The sequence below is a fragment of the Pteropus vampyrus genome, unplaced genomic scaffold, assembly GCF_000151845.1.
Source record: "Pteropus vampyrus isolate Shadow unplaced genomic scaffold, Pvam_2.0 Scaffold69, whole genome shotgun sequence".
NCBI lineage: Eukaryota > Metazoa > Chordata > Mammalia > Chiroptera > Pteropodidae > Pteropus > Pteropus vampyrus.
The window spans coordinates 5,408,709-5,428,416 of NW_011888850.1; the positions used below are offsets into that span (position 1 = coordinate 5,408,709).

General features: G+C 42.6%; 1 protein-coding gene across 3 annotated transcripts in view; it reads left to right on the forward strand.

Annotated features, from left to right (window-relative positions):
* Positions 1-19,708, forward strand: part of LOC105293215 (cyclic AMP-responsive element-binding protein 5-like) — a 301,909-nt gene that overhangs the window by 247,424 nt on the left and 34,777 nt on the right. Inside the window, exon 1 of one of the 3 annotated variants that reach the window (XR_002780790.1) lies at positions 19,249-19,369. The exons of the other annotated variants lie outside the window; for them this stretch is intronic. The gene's annotated coding sequence lies outside the window, so the exon portion shown is untranslated. Of the gene's footprint in view, positions 1-19,248; positions 19,370-19,708 lie in introns of those variants that run through there. 3 annotated transcript variants of the gene reach the window in all.

The following is a 19,708-nucleotide window of genomic DNA, read 5'->3' on the forward strand; positions in this document are numbered from 1 at the left end:
TTTTTTTTTTCCTTCCTTGCTGCTTTCCTCTCTTATTCCCTTCCTCCTTCCCCCCCTCTCTCTTTCCTTTCTTCTTTCCTTCGTTTCTTCCTTCCTTCCTTCTTTCCTTCTGAGGATGAGAGTGTAAGTAAATGAATTTTTCTATTTTATTCTTCAGATGCGTCTTGCGCCTGCCGTTTTTCCGTCGTCCTCATTCCTGCATTTGTAGGGAAAGAGTAGCAATTGAGTTGGAAAATATGGTGCCTGTGTATTTAACATTTTCTCAAATGTGATAATTGCTGATTTTCGTGAGGCTTGCCACAGAGGGCTATTTCAGCCTGCAGTTTGCGTTTGTATTCCAAAGACTCACCAAGAGGCTTAGCAGATTAGGAACAGAACTCTTTTAGTCTACATTAGTTCTTTTCCATAACAAATGGACAGCCCTTTCAGGTGGGTGGGAGGCGGTTAAAACTTTGGAAGAGCAAAAAGGAAAGGGAGAGAGAGTTTTAGAGATAGTATATTCTCTCCACAAGTCACAGACATGTACAATGAGAGTTATGAAAGAAAGACAGACCTAGTTAAGTAGTATGTCAGGGAAATCTGTGATCTCAGGCTATTAAATATTACCCAGCTCTTTCTGGCTGTCATATTTCAAAACTATAGTGACACTGTAGAAGCTGCAAATGGTAATCTTGCCTTTGCCCAAAAGACTAAGAGGAAGACAAAAACTAGGAGAGATCAGAGAGCATCCTGGGTTGAGATAAGGTTATCTCATTTTTCTGTGGAAGCTTCATGAGATACGCAGTTTGACTTCTGCTGGATAATGAATTTTAGTGCAGGAAAATGGGGGAGACGTGAGGAGATACTGGGAGGGAGACAGGGCGATGGAGGAGAATAAGGACCAATAGTCAACATTTTCTGGTTCTGCTGGAGCCCAGCTGAAAGGACCGGGTAGAGTTGTGTTAAACCTGATTGGAAAACTCTGCTTAATACATTAAAGAAACAACTTGCAGAAACATCTACCTCCCTTCCTTCCTCCCCCAAACAGTAACGAGTCCAAATTGCTAATAAAACATAAAAACTCAAAGATGTTGTGCATGGGCCATTTTTCTGAGCTGGTTATTTTTTATGTCAGTTTTCCCACAGCTGTGAGCATGCTATAACTATCAACTTACCAAATGCCCCAGTTTAAATGAAACTTAAAAGCATGTATTTAGGAACTTTACAAAGAAGGTAGGAGGAGAGAACAGACAAGCAAGTTCTATCATTTCTTTTTTTTCTTTTGGTAAGAAAGAGAAATTTAGGGAGGATCTGGGAGGGGGAAATGGCTTGAACCACTGTTTCAACAAATAGTGGTTGAGATAACAGATAGATTTATTCCTTTCTTTGCAAGGCCGTTATTCAAAGATTGCGTTCAGTCTAAATGAAAAGCAAGACAGAGGTATCTGGTAGACTCTCACGCATGTTACGGTGGGTGTGATCTAACTTCTGAGGTTAACATATCCAAATAAAATCAAGGCAAATCTAAAATACAAAGAAGCACAAAGAGCGTTTCTTACACTTTAAACATATACAAAATGCCATATAAATGCCATTCCACCCATGACGAATCAAATGGTCTAAGGAAATCTAATTTTTGCTTTTTTTTTTCATTTTCATCTCTCAAAAAAAAAAAAAAAGTAAACTTATTGAGAAATGTGTGAATGTTGTTACATGGGGCCATTGCCAAAACTTTAGGTAATAAACAAGAAACGCATGTTGCGAAGATGAAACTTTCATGGTACGCTCAGAATTAGAAATTGAGCTCCATCGCTCTGGCTTAGCAGCATCATTTAAGCTACAAAACACCTTAGGGATATTTCATGTTCTGTGCCCACCCCTTATAAATGTATATGACTCAATATCCCCAATGAGTAATATGGCTGGTGGCCATACCTCCTTTAGCTAAGTTCTCATAAGCTGCGCAGGGCTGGGCTAAGTCAGAGACCTCCAAAGAAACTCTGGAGGTGTCAGCGATGATTCACTGGGTAGTTCCCTGCCTTGAGTCAGTCCCAAATCACTTTCTTTTCCTGGTGTTAACGGGTCCTTTATATATGCAGGTGCAGCTTTTTTGAGAATCAGTCCAAAACTATTTGCTTAAAAAAAAAAAAAAAATCTTAAAATTTTTAAATAAAAGTCAGGGTGAGGGTGGACCGATGAAAGGGAAGAGGGTAAGGAAGGGAGAAGCAGAAACTGGAGAGACGTGATCCATTGCAGGCTAAACCCCATTTCAAGAAACAACGATGCCCCGAATTACGTGACTGCACTGGGGCTTGGCTGTCATAAATTTTGCTTGGATCGGGTCATCAGCAACAAGATTTGGGAATCAGCTTTGAAGTGGAGAGTGAAACAAGGATTGGTGCTCTTGGGGTCCTATAGAAAGTTCTGACTTGCCCCTGAATGACCCACTCTAAACAAATCCAGAAGATTTACACGGCACCATCAAAAAGTTCTCAGATGCATGCTGTCACTAAGTGCCGTCACTAAGTGGACTCGTTCGATCCCAGAGTAAGCACTGCAATGCCAGTCACAGACATCAAGGATACCAGTCCTTAGTGTGTTCTTGTGAACACTCACCCTGCCGTTCTAGTCGTTTGTAGCTGACATCAAGTTTTGTTCTGGGCAATGATAATGCTACTGTGTCCCTCTCTAGAAGCTGCTGTTTTGAGAGTGTTTAAATTATTAAAGATATAGAATTATTTGAGGTTTTTGGAGTAAAAAGCACTTTTTAATATGCAAGAGGAGCTGTGGACATACTTCCTTTCTTCAATGAAATGTGTGTAGGCTGTTTCTATTCATATTAAACCGAGGATATGAATAAATCTGCCTAAATATTTTCTTTGGGATTGGAATCATTTTCTAAGTAAATCCCATTGGATGATCTAAAAAAAATAAAGAGAAGAAAAAAGATGAAACAGTTAAAAAAAATCCTTCTCAGTGTTACACAAGAGAAAAATTTGTTCTGTTTATTTGTAAACTTGCAAAATATTTAAGTTTGCAAATAAAATAAACATTTTTTCCATACAATTATTTTTGAAGTCACATCCAGCCTGTCTCTCTAAAATGACAAAGCCAGGAAACAAAAACAAATACCTCTTCAATGGACTTGAAGTTAGTCCACATTTATATTTTTATTTGAGGGATGTGTTAGATTTATTAAAAAAAAAACTGTAAGTGGTAAACATTCAGTTCTTATGAGTAGATTTTTCTAAACTTTTGCTTTGCCTTTAAAAAGAAAAACAGTTACTGTGTATAAGATAATTAAAGGTTTAAAAACTGCATGTCTGCCTTTTAGTCACACTGTTAATCATACGCCTTCTTGCATAATTTCCCAAGCCTTGAGTATTACATAGTCATATACAAAAATCAGACTTTTTCATAAAAGACTCTATCAGTCAGGTTATATCACATTTTTAAAATTTTGTTTTGTTTTTCACATTTTAATCTCTATTAAACTCTACCTGTTTCAGAATTCATTGTGAGGATATGTAAAGAAAATTCATGAAATTTTCCCTCCTAGGTCTAATGCATGATCTCACTTTATACTGTTCGGTTTTTATTAAATTTCTTTGCTAAAATATATATAAGAAAACTGATAAAAAGTATATCACATCTTTTCATTTGTAGAAAAAATATCAGCGTTTTGCATTCCAATATGAGGGGTCACGTTATACATTCCTTTCCATTGTCTGGTTTTTAAAAACATCTCTGGAGGTCAAACTTTATTGTTTAATAATCATATCTATTATATATCCATAACAAAATTCTATTGTAATTATACAAATATAAATGTGTAATTATAAAAGTATAAAACAGTTGCTATAGTCAGTGACACATCTATGTTTTTCCCTAAAGTATGCCTACTAAAGAAAAAATTGCTTATTCCTATCTTCACTATCGTATGGAAAGGACAAAATACAAAAATCAAAACAAAAAAGTTTGCAAAGAGTTAGGTTTTCATCTAAGCAGAGTTTGGGTGAAAACAGGCTTTATTCCAGTTAAAGTAATGGAATGTTACAAGTAGGAAATAACCTGCTCTTTTTATATTATTTTTATGATAGAATTTCAATCTATATCGGAATCGAATTATATTGTTATGTCTCAAGCATTATAAGGCATTGGGTTTTACCAGCGGGTGGGAGTATGAAGTTTCTTCTCAGATTCACTCTAATGCCTGCACCCAGAGACTCCTGTTACCTCCCCTTTTGAGTTGGGGCTTTCTTGCTCACTGACCCTCAGTGGCCCAGACCTTGCCCTTCCACCCTGCCCCGCTCTGATGTTTGTTTGGTGGTACCCTTCCCAGTGCGAAGCACGAGAAATGCACCAATACAGACATTCTTAGGCAAGAAAGGACACATCTGACTCGCGGGTCTAGGAATGCTTTCTTAAGTAGAAAGCACTTGACTTGAGCCTTAAAGAAAGAATAGACTCCTGGAAGAGATTACAAGTAGAAGGAACAGCGTGAACAAAGTTGTAAATGTAAGAAAGATCAGGATATACTGAGAGAAAGCAAACATGTCCAGTTTGGCTCTAGCCAAACCTCACAGGATACATGTTGGTGAATAGAGGCAGGTAATTCTAAAAATACAGGATGCAACCAAATAACTGAAGAATATTTACTGTACTTAGATATTGAGAGCTTGTTTTGGAGCAAGGGAATAAAATTATGAAAGCCCCATTATGGTGGTATCCTGGAAAAAAGAGGAAATCACTGAAAAACCTGATGAGGTCTGTCATTAATAGTATTACACCAACGTCAGCCGCTTAGTTTTGATAAATGTGCCAGGGTGAAATAAAATGTAAACATCACGGGGAAGCTCAGCGCAGGGTGTACGGGAAGGCTCTGTTCTATCTGTGCGACTCTTCTGAAAATCAGAAATTAGTTCAAAATACAAAGAAACGACAACAAAGCACCACTAAAGGGACTTCATCTCCGGTGCGGGACCTTCACATCAGGGGCATTTGGGGACGGTTTGGCTGTGGCTACAAGCCAAGCTCCTAGAACAGAAGTAAAGCATTTGTTGTTTCGCTGTAAGCTCTGGTAGTCTGTTTCCTGTGTCAAGAATCTTTGTTTCTGTAATGTCACCTGCTCCCAGGGTCCTCTGCTTCCTGTGCTGGCATAAGGATGTTCCTCTTAGCTGGAAGCTCAGGACTACTGGAGACCCACACATCAGGCACAACATGGGGTCCAGCTCCCTAGGGCTTCTTTCTTGCTTCCTGTGCCAATTCTCCTGCCATCTCCTTCCCTCTTGATGTCATTCTGAATAGTCTCTGCTGTATGTGACAGAAAGTAAGACATTTTCAAGAACAATTGGCACATAATTTGAAAGATACTTATTTGAGCTGCCTTTTATTAGGGAATTTAAGTGTATCTCTCCATCAGCCATGTACCTGAGTTTGGAATCCTAGGGGCTACTGTTTCTGTCAATGGAAGTACTTTCTATAGTCACGAATGCAGATTAAGAGAAGCTGACGGTTTATTCCAAAGTCATATAAAATTATTGCATCCATGAATACTTGCATACAAGGAGTAGTGTTTGAGGATATACATAGCTTATGTGAGGTAATTGTCCAAAATTTGATTTTAATTCGCGTATCTCCCATGTGCCATCTGAAAAGCCAGAGAATACAGATCAATATTAGTCAAAACAACAGAAATCTACTAATATACAGTGTGTGCATTTTTATACAGTGTATGTGTATTCTTTCCACCAGTCTATAGCAGCCTGCTTTGTTGATGAAGTTGTAATTACATTTCCTACAACAATCTATTATCCAAAAGTATATACTAGATCGCTTGAGTTATTTAGTGACATTTATTGCGAAATGAATTCAGACGCTTCCTATTTAGAAATATGTTTCCTGCTCTCCATGATCTCTTCTCAAAAAACAGAGGTTCTCTTAAAATTTGCTTTCACATAAGCATAATTTGCATACCCTGGGCTTGTCTTAGAGGATGCTAGCTTCAACTGGAAGAGAGAGATCCTCATTTTTCAGACTGTCAGCGGAGAAGCAAGAGACTTTTGGCCTTTTCCCTGTCTCGAGTATTTTTTCTCATATTCTGGTTGCGCTTGGGTAGCTCAGTTGCCAATCAACATGCGAGGGTTCAAAGCAGACAGGGAAGCCAAGAAAGAAGAATCGAGCCTTTTAGTTTGTCTTTGTTTTGCTTGACAGCAGCCCCAGAGGAAAAGCAACAAGGTGTGGTAGATTAGAATATGAATGCATCAACCAGCTGCCAGGGTTTGCAACATGACTCTGCTGGGTGCCAGCTGTGTGACCTTGGGCAAGTTACTTACCCTCTCTGAACTTGTTTTCTCATCCGTAAAAGGATAAGAATTGCAGCCAGATTTGCTTTTAGAATTTAGCAAAATATTGCAGATTAGCTCTTAGCACATTGCTTAGCGTTTAGTAAGAAATTACTAATTAGCTTTTATTTTTAGAATAGTTATTATAACACTTTCTATTCTTTACTATCTCAGAAGTTCAACCATGTACCTCATACCACTGGCTGTACACTTAAAAAGAGGTTAAAATGGTAAATTTTATGTTATATGTATTTTACTACAATAAAACAAACAAATATAATGAATGGGGAAAAATGAGTTTCAACCACCCCAGCCAACCAAGTACAGAAATCACTTTCCAAAATAAAACAACACACATCCAGGAGACCAGACAAAAAGAAAAATTATATTATGGAAAAAACACTGGACTAAGTTGTGAAAAGACCTGGGATCTATCTAGTTAATAACCCTGTGCTCTTGACCAAGTCATCACACCTTTCTGACCTCAGCTTTCTTCTTGGAAAAAGCGCAGGGGGATTAAGTGAGGTAGGAGATTGCTCTGTATCACTTGGCATTATTGGGGCCACAGTCTCTGCTTTTTAGCCACGTCTAAGAACAGATCTAGGATGTTATGGAGAACTGCAGGCAAATGTCGTGTTCATAATGCATTTATTTGTCACAAAAATATCGGTATATTTAATAATGTACTATGAAATACGCCCTGACAGACTCTGATCTATAGAGACTGGCTAGCTGGCTCAGTTAAGGGGAAGTGCCCTGGGCCCAGCTGTTGTTCACCGGTCCGTTTCTGTTACCCCTTGGCTGCCATCTTGTTCAGGGCACAGCTCCCACTACCAAGAGCCCAGAGCTAAGAAAGAATTTGGGAACATCACTGAATGAGACTCTCCCTTAATCCAGAGGTACCAGGCCTCTCTGGAATATAATAGGGAGAGCTCTGAAGTAGGCACAAGGGGGTCTTGGGTGGTTTTAAGCACAAGACAACTTTTTGATCCGTCAGCTTTCTTACCTACAAAATCAGGAAATGTGGACTTTTAAATCTTCATGGTCTACCACTGTATGAGTTTGAATTAACACAGTCCTTTGAAATTTTAAGATAATTTTCTGCTTGTTACCCCATATTTAAAATAACCACTGTAGCACTTGTCTTCATGGATTATCTTGGCTCCCTGTGTCCCAACACCCATCCCATACCTTTTCTCTATTGCCATTTCTAAGTCAAAGACAGTATGAGCCTTCAGGGGAATGACAGATTTATTTAGACCCCATACCACTACTGCGTAGGAAAATTTGGATTTACTTAAAACAATATAAGGATCTTCATAAAATATCCAGAATTGAGCCTTCAAATTTGAAAACACATTAGTCGTTTTCTGAAATTTGGGATGGTGAATTTCTCAAGTCCCTTCAATTTTTAAAATTTATTATTATTATTTTTTAATCCAGGGCCTCCCAGGTCTAATATAATAGATAGCATCACACATTCCAAAGGGACCTTCCCGTTTTACAGGCTATCCCAGGAGACCTCTTTTCTCTAGAAAACATCTGCTGAAAAGCAGCTCTTACAACCTACTGAGCAGCGCACATCCCCAGACCACCCTGGGACCATCTCAAAGGAGGAAATGTCTTAGTGCTATTAAAATCACACATGTCAGTAAGGCTTATTGTTTAAAAACACGATTTAGGATTTTCTTTTCAATTTTGCTCCCTAGGCTTTGAGACAAATGAAGGTCTCCATCTAATGCCCATGGATAATTTCAATGTTATTATTTCTGCTGAATCCCTGAAATGGTCATGAATAAAGTAGAAGTCCTTCTTGACAGGAAGTTTATCTCTCGCTAATAAAAACTAAGTATTTTTCGGGCAGTTAGAACCATGTTTTAATTCCCCTGTGAACAGCAGTTAGTTGTAAAAGGGACAGGTGGCCAGGCAGAGGATTTCTAAAGCTTTGGCACCAGGTAGAAGTTTTTTAAATCTCCTTATCTTTTGTTGCTTGAGAATAAAATCTTCAAATTTTTTGCATTACAGTAATTTCTTTTTTGGATATTTACAACCATGGGAGGAAAGGAGCGGCATGTCTGCAGGAGCCTGGCAGGGCGAAGGAGCGTCCATTCTCTCTCCATTGCCTTTTAATCTCTTCCCGGGCGAACGCAGCCACAGGAACGACCGAATAAGTGATTTTTAACAAATTGGTGCTTCCGGGTCATTTGAAGTGACTGCTGTGCTGACACTGACCTCCAGGACTCTCACCTGCCTCCTCCCTGGGTTTTTTCCCGCCTCCTTAGTAAGCTCACCCTCCTCTGCCCTCTTCTTCCTGTAGGAGTGTCCTGCATGACTCACTCCTGAGACTTCCCCAGTCTGTGGCTTTAAAGACAGTCGGTCAAAATTGATTCCCTGTGGATGTCTTCAGCTCTGACCACCACACTGAGCTCAGATGTTCCCGGCCCCCTGCCTTTCTGATTTCTCCATCCGCATGTCACTAGGTATCTCAGAGTTCACGTGTCCAAAGCAAAATTCTTGGACCTCGCCAAGTCATCTGCAATATCTGTCTTCCTCGTCACAGTTAATAGCTACAGCACTTACCCACTCTGTCTGGTCGAAACGCTTAGCCCTGTTCGGTTCCTCCTCTTCTCTGCTCCTGTAGCCAACCCAGATAGCACTGCTGGCTTTACCTCAGCCTCTTCTGGCCCGGCTCTCCTCCCACCCACGTTTCCTGCCTAGTGCAAGCCCCGTCATCCCTCATCCAGACCATTGCAAAATCTCAACCTCGAATTCTTACTCTCTGACAATCCCTTTTCCATACGGCAGTTAACGCAATTTCTTCAAAATGAAAATCAGATTATATCAGTCCCTTCTCTAGATTTTCCAGTGGCTTCCCTCGGCTTTAATATAAAATAGAAACTCTCTGTTATGGCCCGCAAGGCCCCTTGCTACTTCTCCAGGTTATCTCTCTCCTCTCTCTCCTTTCCTCCATGGCTTTCTCTCCCCCGCCCCGCCTCAGTCCTTTCCTGCCCTAGGGCGTTTGTCCAGGTTGCTCCCTCTGCACACCGCAGTCCCCATATCCACGCTTCCGCCTCTGTATCCTAGTTCAGTTCTCAGGTAAAATGTCTTCTCTGCGGAGAGAACTTCCCTGGACACCTTATGTGAAAGACTTCACCACACCCAACATCTCATCTCATTGCTGTGTTTTATTTTCTCTGTAGCAGTTACAGTAGCAACGATTATTTATTTGCTCGTTTACTTGTTTATCAGCTCTTTCCACCCACTAGAATGCTGGCTTCCTGAGGTCTGAAACCTTGTTTGGCTTGTTTTCTGCCGTTTTCTCTGAAACCTAGAACCAAAGATTCAGCAGCATCCTTCTGCCAAACCACTTTCCTTCCATTTTCTGTCCTGGTGTCTCCAGTACCACCCAAAGATCTTAGAACTTTGCATTTCCTTGAGTTCTCAGCCTATACAATGGAGCGAATGTGCCTTTATCGGCTAAAATCTTTTGTGAGGTGACTTGAAACCAGTTAAGAACAAAAGACCATCAGGAAATGTAGAGAGAGAGATTGAAAGAGGAAACGCAAGAAAAACAAAACGATCTTAATTTTGCCGAGCTTTGGCTAGGTCAGGAGGTATCACATAACAACAAACAGCTTTTGTTAAAATAACAGAAACTTTGACAAATTAAAATGAGCTGCCCCAAGACTGAGTTATGGGGCATTCTACACTCAAAAACATCTAACCTTGCAAGGTCATGCCCTATGCAACCGTGTATCGTGGGTACCGTTCAGTTGAGATAAGATGCACACGCACTCACAGACACCACACCATGGCATCTCGGATTTGAGACAGGGAGGACTCTGGCTTTGCCTACGAGCAGCCAACAAGAAGGATATTTCTTCACCAGATGGAAAAGACAATGTGCTGGCAACTATAAATTATTTCTTTCTGAAAGTATCCAGAACTTTAAAGAGATTGCTACCCCGAAATTCATTCAAAGACATTAATGAATATCGATCAATATCTCTTCATTCTCCAAGTCTTGGAGGCTTTTCTCTTTTGTGGACACAAAGCTCCTCTGAATAAATGAATGTAAAAAGCCTCAACTTGTGTCAGAATGAAAGGAGTGTGATGGCCTCTGGGTAGAAGGGTAGCAAGTGACCAAAGAAATGCTTACAAGGCACCTTTGCTTCTGTCACATCCACCTTCATTTTTCATGTTCCCAACCCTTTCTCTCTTAGAACGAACGTTGCTACTTTCTGTTGCAACGTTGTCTTCCCAGACATTCGGCACCTACCAAAGCTTTTCCTTTCATCTGTTCCCTGGGCTTGCGTGTGGTGGTGTCTGTTTCAGTAGCAGTTCCAGTGATACTGTGACAGCATTAATATGACAGAGAGTTGGTCAAACAGAAATTATACAAGGACTGTCATTGTAATTCAGACACTTAATTCCCGCTTAGCCGTAGGTGCAGCCCTTGATGACTCACAGGTCATGATCCTCGTTCCCCTTCATCGGTCACTCTTGTTTTTGGGTCTGTGGAGGGACTGCCACTTTCTCCTCTCGAGTGCTTATGGCACTTTACAACGTTAAAATTAAAAGACTTCTGAGAAAATTTTATAACATCCTTTGGAGAAAATGATGCGTGAAGAACCCTGGAGAAAGGGACCCTGTGTAGAATTCTGTAGTGGTCTGTGGTATGCAGAACCAAGACCACCGATGGATGTCCAGCCAAAGCTCTAGAAGATAACCAAGTCCTGCCAAAGCTGTGGTGGGCTGGTACCATGCAACAGACTCTTTAGTTACCACTAATATTTCCTCCCCCTCTCTGAAGCACCCCCCTTCCCCTACAGCGATTGTCACATTAGGGGACTGGGAATATTGCAAAGTAAACATCTGCGAGCATTGATAGTAAACAGAGGCAAGAAGTGCCTTGCTAAACCAGCCACAGGTCAGGAAACCCTAATCTTATCTGGGCTCCTGGAGTCCTCAGTTCCAGAGACTGTTTAGATGGCGTTCTGTTCCTGTGATCACGCATGTTTTACTTCCATCCACTGTAGAATCCTGTTTTGGAAAAGCCACTTTAGCCAATTTTTAAGAGTGTGATAATTTTAGCACAGAAGACTATACTTTTTACCTTAAAAAATAAGAAATGAAAGAAAGTCGCAGCTCTGACAGAGCCCGAACAGCAGGGGAGATACACACATATTTGTACTTGTTCTCTTTTTCTTATTTCATTTATTTGTTTCTAATAGTTCCGTGACCGCAGGACGACCAGCTAGAATTCAGTCTTTCTTGAAGTGTGGTCTGTGGATCACTCGCATCAAAATTTCTAGGGAGTTTTGCTTAAAACTACATATACTTAGGCTCCATCGTGACAGTTACAATGTTTGTGATAGTACCTGGAAATCTGCATTTTAATCTTTTCTCCAGAGCGGTTCAGGTACACCAAGTCTGAGAAACACTGAGCTAGAAAACACCCTGCGTCTGCTGGTTAGAATGCCAGGCCAGGGGTCAGCCCTCAAGGCATTGAGAGTCATCAGTATGTGCCTGCTTTTCTTTACCTGTAAAAGACCATAGCTTGAAGTTGACTACAAAAAGAACATGTTTTGTGGGAGATTTTTTTTTTTTAAGATTTTAATCTGGAGTCCATGAGGGTTCACAGCTTTTTATTCTCAAGGAGGATTGTTGCTCAAACTGTGTTCCTACTCCAGTTTAAAAGCACGCTTCCCAATTTGGGTGGGTGCTAAAAAAAAGGAATTAGTCACTCGGATGGGCCCAGATGGTGCCCGACTCCCATTTCTACTAGCGTCAGAGGAATTCCAAAGCTTACGAAGAATGAGAATTTTAAGATTTTTCACTTCCAAACCTACAGACCCTTTGGACATCATAGTATCTATGTTCCCTCTTGTGGAATGGACAGGGTAAGACTAAGTTATCCATAAATTCTACAGTACTGTGCTTCTAGAAAGATAGAAACATAGGCCGCATGAAAGTGTCACTGTGATAGTTTTCTTAATGTGCAGAGCTGACTTTCAGCGCGAGGCAGGATTAACTGCACCTTTGTCTCTGGGATTCTGGTGTAAGCACAGACACCACAGGCATGTACAGGCCTGAGAGGGACAGTAGAATGTGAAGTGTGTTTGGAAACTAAAATGTTATGTCAGCAGTTTTCTCTTTCATTTATTCTCTCTTATCAAAACCAACTTTTTAACTCAGGGGCTCCATTAATAAAAACATAGATCATTTTATTTGGAAGGCCTGAGAGCCTTCCATGTTTGGGGTTAAAAAAAAAATTCCTCTCATCCTTTCCAGGCCAGAGTGTTGGAGAGTTCATTCTCTCTGCAGATGCCTCTGGATAAGTCAGTGCTGGTGACCTTCCCTGCTCAGAGCAAGAGGAGGTCCATTTTAAACACACACAGAACCTACAGCTGGACTGTCTGTGAAAAGAAAAAACACAAAAAAAAAAAAAAAAACGCAAATGTAATTCTTGAGTGTAAACCTTCCTTTTTCTTTCTAATGCCCTCAAAAGCTCTTCAAATTCATTTTACTTTCGCAGTTTTTTGTTTTTAATTTAAAAATATTTAACAATGAAAACAGCCAGCAGAGTAGATTTTCAAGGCTACTATCTAAACCACTAAGTAAGTTCTTTCAGAAAGCCTTTCTGTGTGACTGCAAAGTATTTGGGGGTAAATATTCAGGGGGAGAAAAAAAAAAGACACTCCAGTGGTTTGAATTTATAAGATATAAAGAGATAAAAATCTAGATATGAATTCTCAGCAAACGATGGTCAGGTTCCGGCAGGCACACATTTTTCTGCGTGTGAAATGGGGAGACCCCTCCAGAAACCAGCAACCCGAGGGCACAAGGAGAGCCAGAGGGATGAGCTTGGCCCCTGAGAAGATTTCAGGCTGTGAAGGGGAGGTGATGAAGGCCAGATGAGTGGTGTGAGGCAGGGGCATCGGCTTGTTCCCTGAGAGAGGCGACTTATACTTCTTATCCTTTGATGTTATGCCACCAAAAAGAGTCCGTTCTTCTCTGCCTCTACTCCAGCCTTCCTCCTTTGGAAAAATCTCTGATCAGAATCATGAAGCTCCCAAGACCCACGTTGCCCACCCTGACGGCCAGGGCCCAGAACACTGCTTGCTTCTGGACACGCAGATTAACCCAGGTAACCAGAACAGCTGAGCTATGGAAGGCATTAGTGCACCGATACAAGATAGTGAGGTGACGTGGTCACATCCTTGACTTTGGCATCAGACAACTTTTAGTTCAAGTCTCAGCTGCACTGGGCAAAATCCCCTGAGTCCCCTGGGTGTACTGCAAGTGCCTATTTCATAGTGTTACTGAAAAAAATGGAAAGAGTTAATATATGTGGGACACCTAACACAATGCACAGCACAGAACATGTGCTCAATAAATGTTGGCTAATGGTGACATCTATTGGCATATATATACACACATTTGTATATATATTTATATACATGTAAACGTATATGTATATGCATATATGTATCAATAAGGCATGTAAGAGCTACAAAATATGGAAAAATATCAATTTTTACAAATTCTAACAGAGAGAATAGGGAAGGCCATACTCTTGATGTTTCACACAAGCAATTAATATGGGGTGGGGGTGGGGGGGACAGAATGGCAAGCTAAAGGACATAAAATTGAGGAGAAGGCAAGATTGATGAAAGTGACCTTTCCAAGGAAAAGTCCAGTCTATTGCAGGCATCACTCGGTCCCCGCCCGCCCCCCGCCCCACACACTGCCCGAGCATCTCCCAAAATCTTTTTACTAGTCCTGCCAGTGCTCACGAGTATACAGGTGATAGTTAATCTTCAGCATCCAGTCCAGGGCCTGGACTGGAGGAGGCAAGTGGGGTACCCACAGCTCAACATCTAAGGAGGCACTCACTCTTAGGGTTGCATAATTGCCACCCTGCACTTGCATGCGCCCCGAGACTGAGCACCTTCTTAAATTTTGCACCTTCATTTGTTTCACCCTAGACCAGCTCAGTCACCACACTTTGTCTAAAGGGACAATGGGAGTTTGGTAGATTACCTCTCCTAACCACGGTTATCCACAGAGCCTGCAGTAGAGGCCTGTTTCTCTTGCTTCTTGTTCAGCTACTGTGCCACGTCCTGGCTCCATTTAACACCAGAACATGAATTCGATACAGTCCAGCAACACCATTAGGCTCTGATCCTGTATCTATATCTACCTACAAATGTTTGGCCCTCCTGTCCTCCAGCATTTTTTATTCTGCTCTTCCTGTCGTTTTGACCCCGAGGGGTAAGGACCACTGCTGAGAACCGACGCCGGCATTGCTTTGGGGATGAGTAAGTCCTGCTGGCGGTCTTCCTTTCCCTACAGTGCCTCAGCAACCATGAGACAAGCACCCCGACCAATAGGAGCGCGTCAGTTCCGCTCACCCCAAGTTTCAAGTTTCAATTCCTCTGGATGCTTTAAGTAGCAAACCGAAGGAAATAGTCTAGTACCAGCTGCTTTGATAACTTCAGGGTGCTCATCCTGGCATCGCTGCCATTTGGATCTGAGAAAAGGGGAACGAGAGGCCCTTCGAGGAGAAATGGAATAGTGCGGGGGTGGAGAAGGCCAACCCATAGAGTTCTTAGAATTTTCTTATTATTCCAGCTTTTCTAGATGCTCCAGATCTTAAGTAAGCCACAGAAAAAGGTGTGAATAAGAATGCAAAAGGGAAAATGGACTTTCAGGAAGGAAAATATGCAGGGAAGACTGAGCAGCCTGTGCTGCCACCACTTCAGGTTCAGCCACATTTCTTGAGGACCAACTGCATGAATCAGGCACTTGCTGGGTTTCAGGGATGCTGAGATGGATAAGCCTAGTTTCTGCCCTGAAGAAGCTAATGACTCCTGAGGAAGACAGGCATGGGAATAGGTACTTCCATAAAGGGCTTATTTCAGGGGTAGAATCTGTTCTCAATGCCATGGGAGCCCAGAGAAGTGGAAACTCCTACCCCAGCTGATAGTCCAGCAAGACATTAATGCCTAGGCTGAGGAGTGTATTCATTCATCCACTCATTCATTTATTCGACAAACATTGAGTGTCAGCTGCTTTTCAGACATTGTGATAAGTTCGAGCGATACAATGACATACACATTTTAAAGATGGAGAAGCTAGAGAAAAAAATCTATAACAGACAGAATCAATGAGGATATTTTAGAGCTGATCCTGGGGCTCTCATAGCTCCCAGCGCCTGCCCCAAGGCTCCCTGATGCTTCCATCATTGGCAATTCATTCCTTTGTCTGAGTCACATTCGACATTGCCACTTCAGAATGTTATGAATAGGTTTGACAAGGGAAAGGCTGCAGGTTCCCTAAGGGTACTTGGTGTCAGGGCTGGGATGCAGGAAGTGCAGTACAAAATAGAAGTAACCAAGAGTTGACCACTCCTTTGCCTACTCCCTGGGGGTGCTTGCTGGGAGCTGGCTTTAGCGGGCTCGACCATGTAAAATAAACCAGCTAATCCCACACAGTTCGGGATATGTGCTGCACAGGTTCACCGGACAGCCCCTCAACCTCCGTCCACTGTGGAAATACGGGACACCCAAGTTGAAGGGAAGGCCGAATGACACCACGTGGGTGTGCAGTGGTCTGTGACCGGAAGGTTTGCTGGAAGCAATTTGCAGAGGAGGCCTCAGAAAACCACCTGGCTGGTTATCGTAAATTAAAGAAGGAAGAGATGCCACTTTTTTCTGAATAATTTTTAATACTAGGTTTATGGCCGGGTACATGTGATAGTCATTACAGCTTATTTAACTCTGAAATTATCTGGCCCCTCAAACTTCCCTGGGATTGCAGGAATCACGGGTTAAATTTTAAAAACAACATCTGAAAGAAGACGATATGCTTTTCCTCAAAGAATAAATTCAAACCCAAAAGAAAAAAAAAAAAAGCAGCTCTCTCTAGGAAGGATGGTTATCGTTTCTTATATTTGCTGTGTGCTTCCATAATGCTTCTGAGCTCAGAAATTCACCCAGGCAAATAAGGTTTAGTCCTGCGGGCCTTTTCTAGTGGGTTGTTTTGGAGATAGTCCAAACGCGTTCTGAACTCTGAGCTTAAATCTCAGAGGTTTCCACTTCTTTGGAGCCGAACATTTCATCAGGAGCTGGGAGTATGTGAGTGAGTTACACGGAACAGCTGCACGGTACCCACCACCCTCTCCCCAAGGATGACACGTCCTGAAGGAGGGTGTCGTAAGCATTCCTGAGCGAGCCAGCTAATCTGGAGGCCTAGCCCGTTGGCTGGGGGCTACTTCTAAAAAGGCTCCCAGTGGAATTACAGCATCTCACAACTCCTATCTGCAGAACCCCCTTCCTCAGAAGAGCAGTTAGGACATGGAGGGGGTGGTTGGGGAGAGGCCACGAGAGGGCCAAATGGGCGAAAAAGGAAGCTCTGGAGTCGGAAGGGAACTTCCTTTTGGGAACAGGATGTTCTCTATCATTCGCTGCTCACGGGAAGGAAAATGGAAAAGCAGAGTTTCTTTTCCAGTGGGGAGAAACCCAGCGGCCGCTGAAAATGCCTATTTGGAATGGCGGGGGCACTTACGTTCGGACGGCCAGTGCGAAGGTAAATACCCAGACCCCTTTGAGCTCTGAAATCGATTCCAAATCAAGCCAGCGGTCCGAAGAGGTTTTATTGGAATGTCAGTGTGTCCTGGCACTTTTTTTTTTTTTTTTTTGGTTAACGGCATCATCACCAGGTACAGGGTCCTTGGAGTCTGGCTGGGTTCGAGAAGCCCCAAACCTGTTGGCAACAACACTGCCTGATCAGAGGCAACTCACCACCTTGGGACCTCTCTTCCCCTACCTCCTCTTGGCAGGAGCAAAGATGTTGGTGTCTCTCACGAGAGGCCTGTGCCTGGCTTCGGTCAAAGCTGTCATCTCTTTTGTTGCTTTCCAAGGAAGACACAGGAAAGATATGGCTTTATGTAAACTTTACCTACAGCACAGGGTCCATTTTACCTACTTCATGGAAGGGGAAAAAAAAAAAAAAAAGGGCCCACTATCTAGCAGTTTGGCCCAGCTGCTATTAGCACGTGGTCTAAGCAAAATCCCAGAGAGAGAATTTTCCCATCAAGGTTACAGGACCATGTCAATTTGGCAAACTCCACCACATATCCATTTTGATACGCCTGAAATCATAACAAAGAAAACACTTAAATATGAAAACCAAAGCGAGTCGTGGCGCGTAGAGAAGAGAAAGTGAAAGTCCTTAGCTTTATATTTATTAACCAGCGTGGTCAATGGCCTCTTATAAAAAGGAGAAAGCCGTTTATATACAATCTTGTCAACCTGCCTCGAAGTGGAAAGGCTCACAGGAGCTCATGAAGGTTTTGTTTTATTTATTCCCTGCATCAGAAGAAAAATCAATAGCTGCTTGGCGAGTCAGACGGAAGTGAGTTATACAGCCCACTGACACGGTGGGCCCGACTTTATAGCAGCCACATTTGCCGCTGTCAGGCCACAGGCTTCAGTGGCGCCAGCTGTAATTACGGCTGATCACCTCTAATTCAGAGCTGCCTGCCTTGAGAAAGGTGTCACTGGAGCAACCGGAGCATCTGCGCCAATTGGGGATGTCACGCTCCAGGGCCAAGTGCTGGAGAAAGCTCGTCCCCTTCCTCCCCCCCCCGCCCCCCACCGCCCCAGCCCCCAGGGTCAGGGAGACTGTTGGGCAAACCTTGCTTTTTTACTCTTCACCTTGAGTGTTGATATTCCTTGAAGCTGTGATTGAACTTCCTAGGGACTCGGATGAACTGCCCTGTCCCTTAGCAGCAGATACCTTTAATAAGCTAAGAGATTTCTCTGAAAGCAGCAATTTAGAAGTCGGACATGAAGAGTCACATGTTTGTATCACCTATTTGATTCACTGGTCACAAAAGCGATGAGAGGCAGTAGATCGAGGCAAAAAAAGCTATGCTTTAAAAAATAAATAAATAAATAAATTACAACCCCATGCCTTTCTTCTGCTTTTGTGGTATTTTAAAAAAAAAATTCTAGTGAACTTCCCTTTTTTTTTTAATTACTTTTTTCTTTTTTTTAAATTCTTTTTGAAGGAGGCATGAAGGGTGAGGGGAAGAGAAAACAGAGGGAAGATGAGTGAAAACTAACAAAGCAGCCAGGTGTCTGGACTTTTCTAGGTAAAGGCCTGAGCAGGACAGGTGTGAAGTGTGGGGTCGAATTCCACAGTTTAAAGGGCTTCGCTGTCCTTTATGAAGGATAATGTGCGACTGCCCCTCGCTGACAGGGGGGGTCAGATGTGAGAAGTCTCCAGGGGCCTGGTGGCTGGCATTCAGCAACCGAAAATCCCGTCCCATCTCCAGGAGAAAAACGGCCCCAGGCCACGGAGACCGTGTCGCCTGGTCCTGAATATCAGCCGGGGCTACTACCCTGTCTTGGTCATTCATTCATACTGGGTCCTTCCGACCTGTTCTGTTTCACCCATCTCGACGTGTGTTTCCATCGCTATTTCCGTTTCTGCAAACACACGGGCGTTTTCTTTCTTTTTTTTTTTTTTTTTTTGGTATCAGCATTTAAAAAATTATTTTTCGTCGGAACCCGCGGACCCCTGCCAGCAGACCGGCCGCTGCGTCTCAGAGTCCGAGGCAGCTGCTGGGCCATCCCCAGGCGGCACTGTTTCCCTCTCTGTTTATACGTTTCTAAGGGCAATTGCACCGCGAAAGCTCTCTGAGTCTGGAACTCGGCCTGGGGCTGTTTTGGTTACATTAAAGTTTTTGCTTCAGTTCTGCCAGATTTAAATGGTGACTTCACCAGCATCGAGCTGAAAAGAAGGGGGAGGAGGGCGAGTCCGGGAGAAGGAGCGAGCGAGCGGCGGAGGGAGAGAGCCGAGCGGGCGCTCGAGAAGGGCCAGCGCATTACATCATCGCTTGGCCTGGGATCAAGTGGGAAGGATATGACTCACTCAGGCTAGTTAAGCTTTGGCTCAAATTCTACACACACTCATTCCAGAGCTCTCATGTTCTGCACCTCAGGAGGGAATTCAGCCTCAGTGATGTCCATGAGGTTCGTTGTTAATTTTATTTGCTTTTTTTCTGATTTTATACATTTTTTTTTTTTGCCCTGACCACCTTCTTCTCTTGAATCTTCCTCCTCTTCCTCCTCTTATTTCTCTTCCCCTTCTGCCCTTTCTGCCCGTCTTTGTTACTGCTCTTCTTCCTTCTCTCCTCCCAGCCCCTCCACTCCCCTTCTGGTCCCGAAGAGGCATTTCTTTTCACTTTGATAAGAGTGTTTGTTCTAGTACCGCGACCCGAATGAGTTGAACCGAAGCCGGGTCGGGCAAAAAAAAAAAAAAAAAAAAAAAAAAAAAAAAAAAAAAACGAAAAAAACGAAAAAAACGAGCAG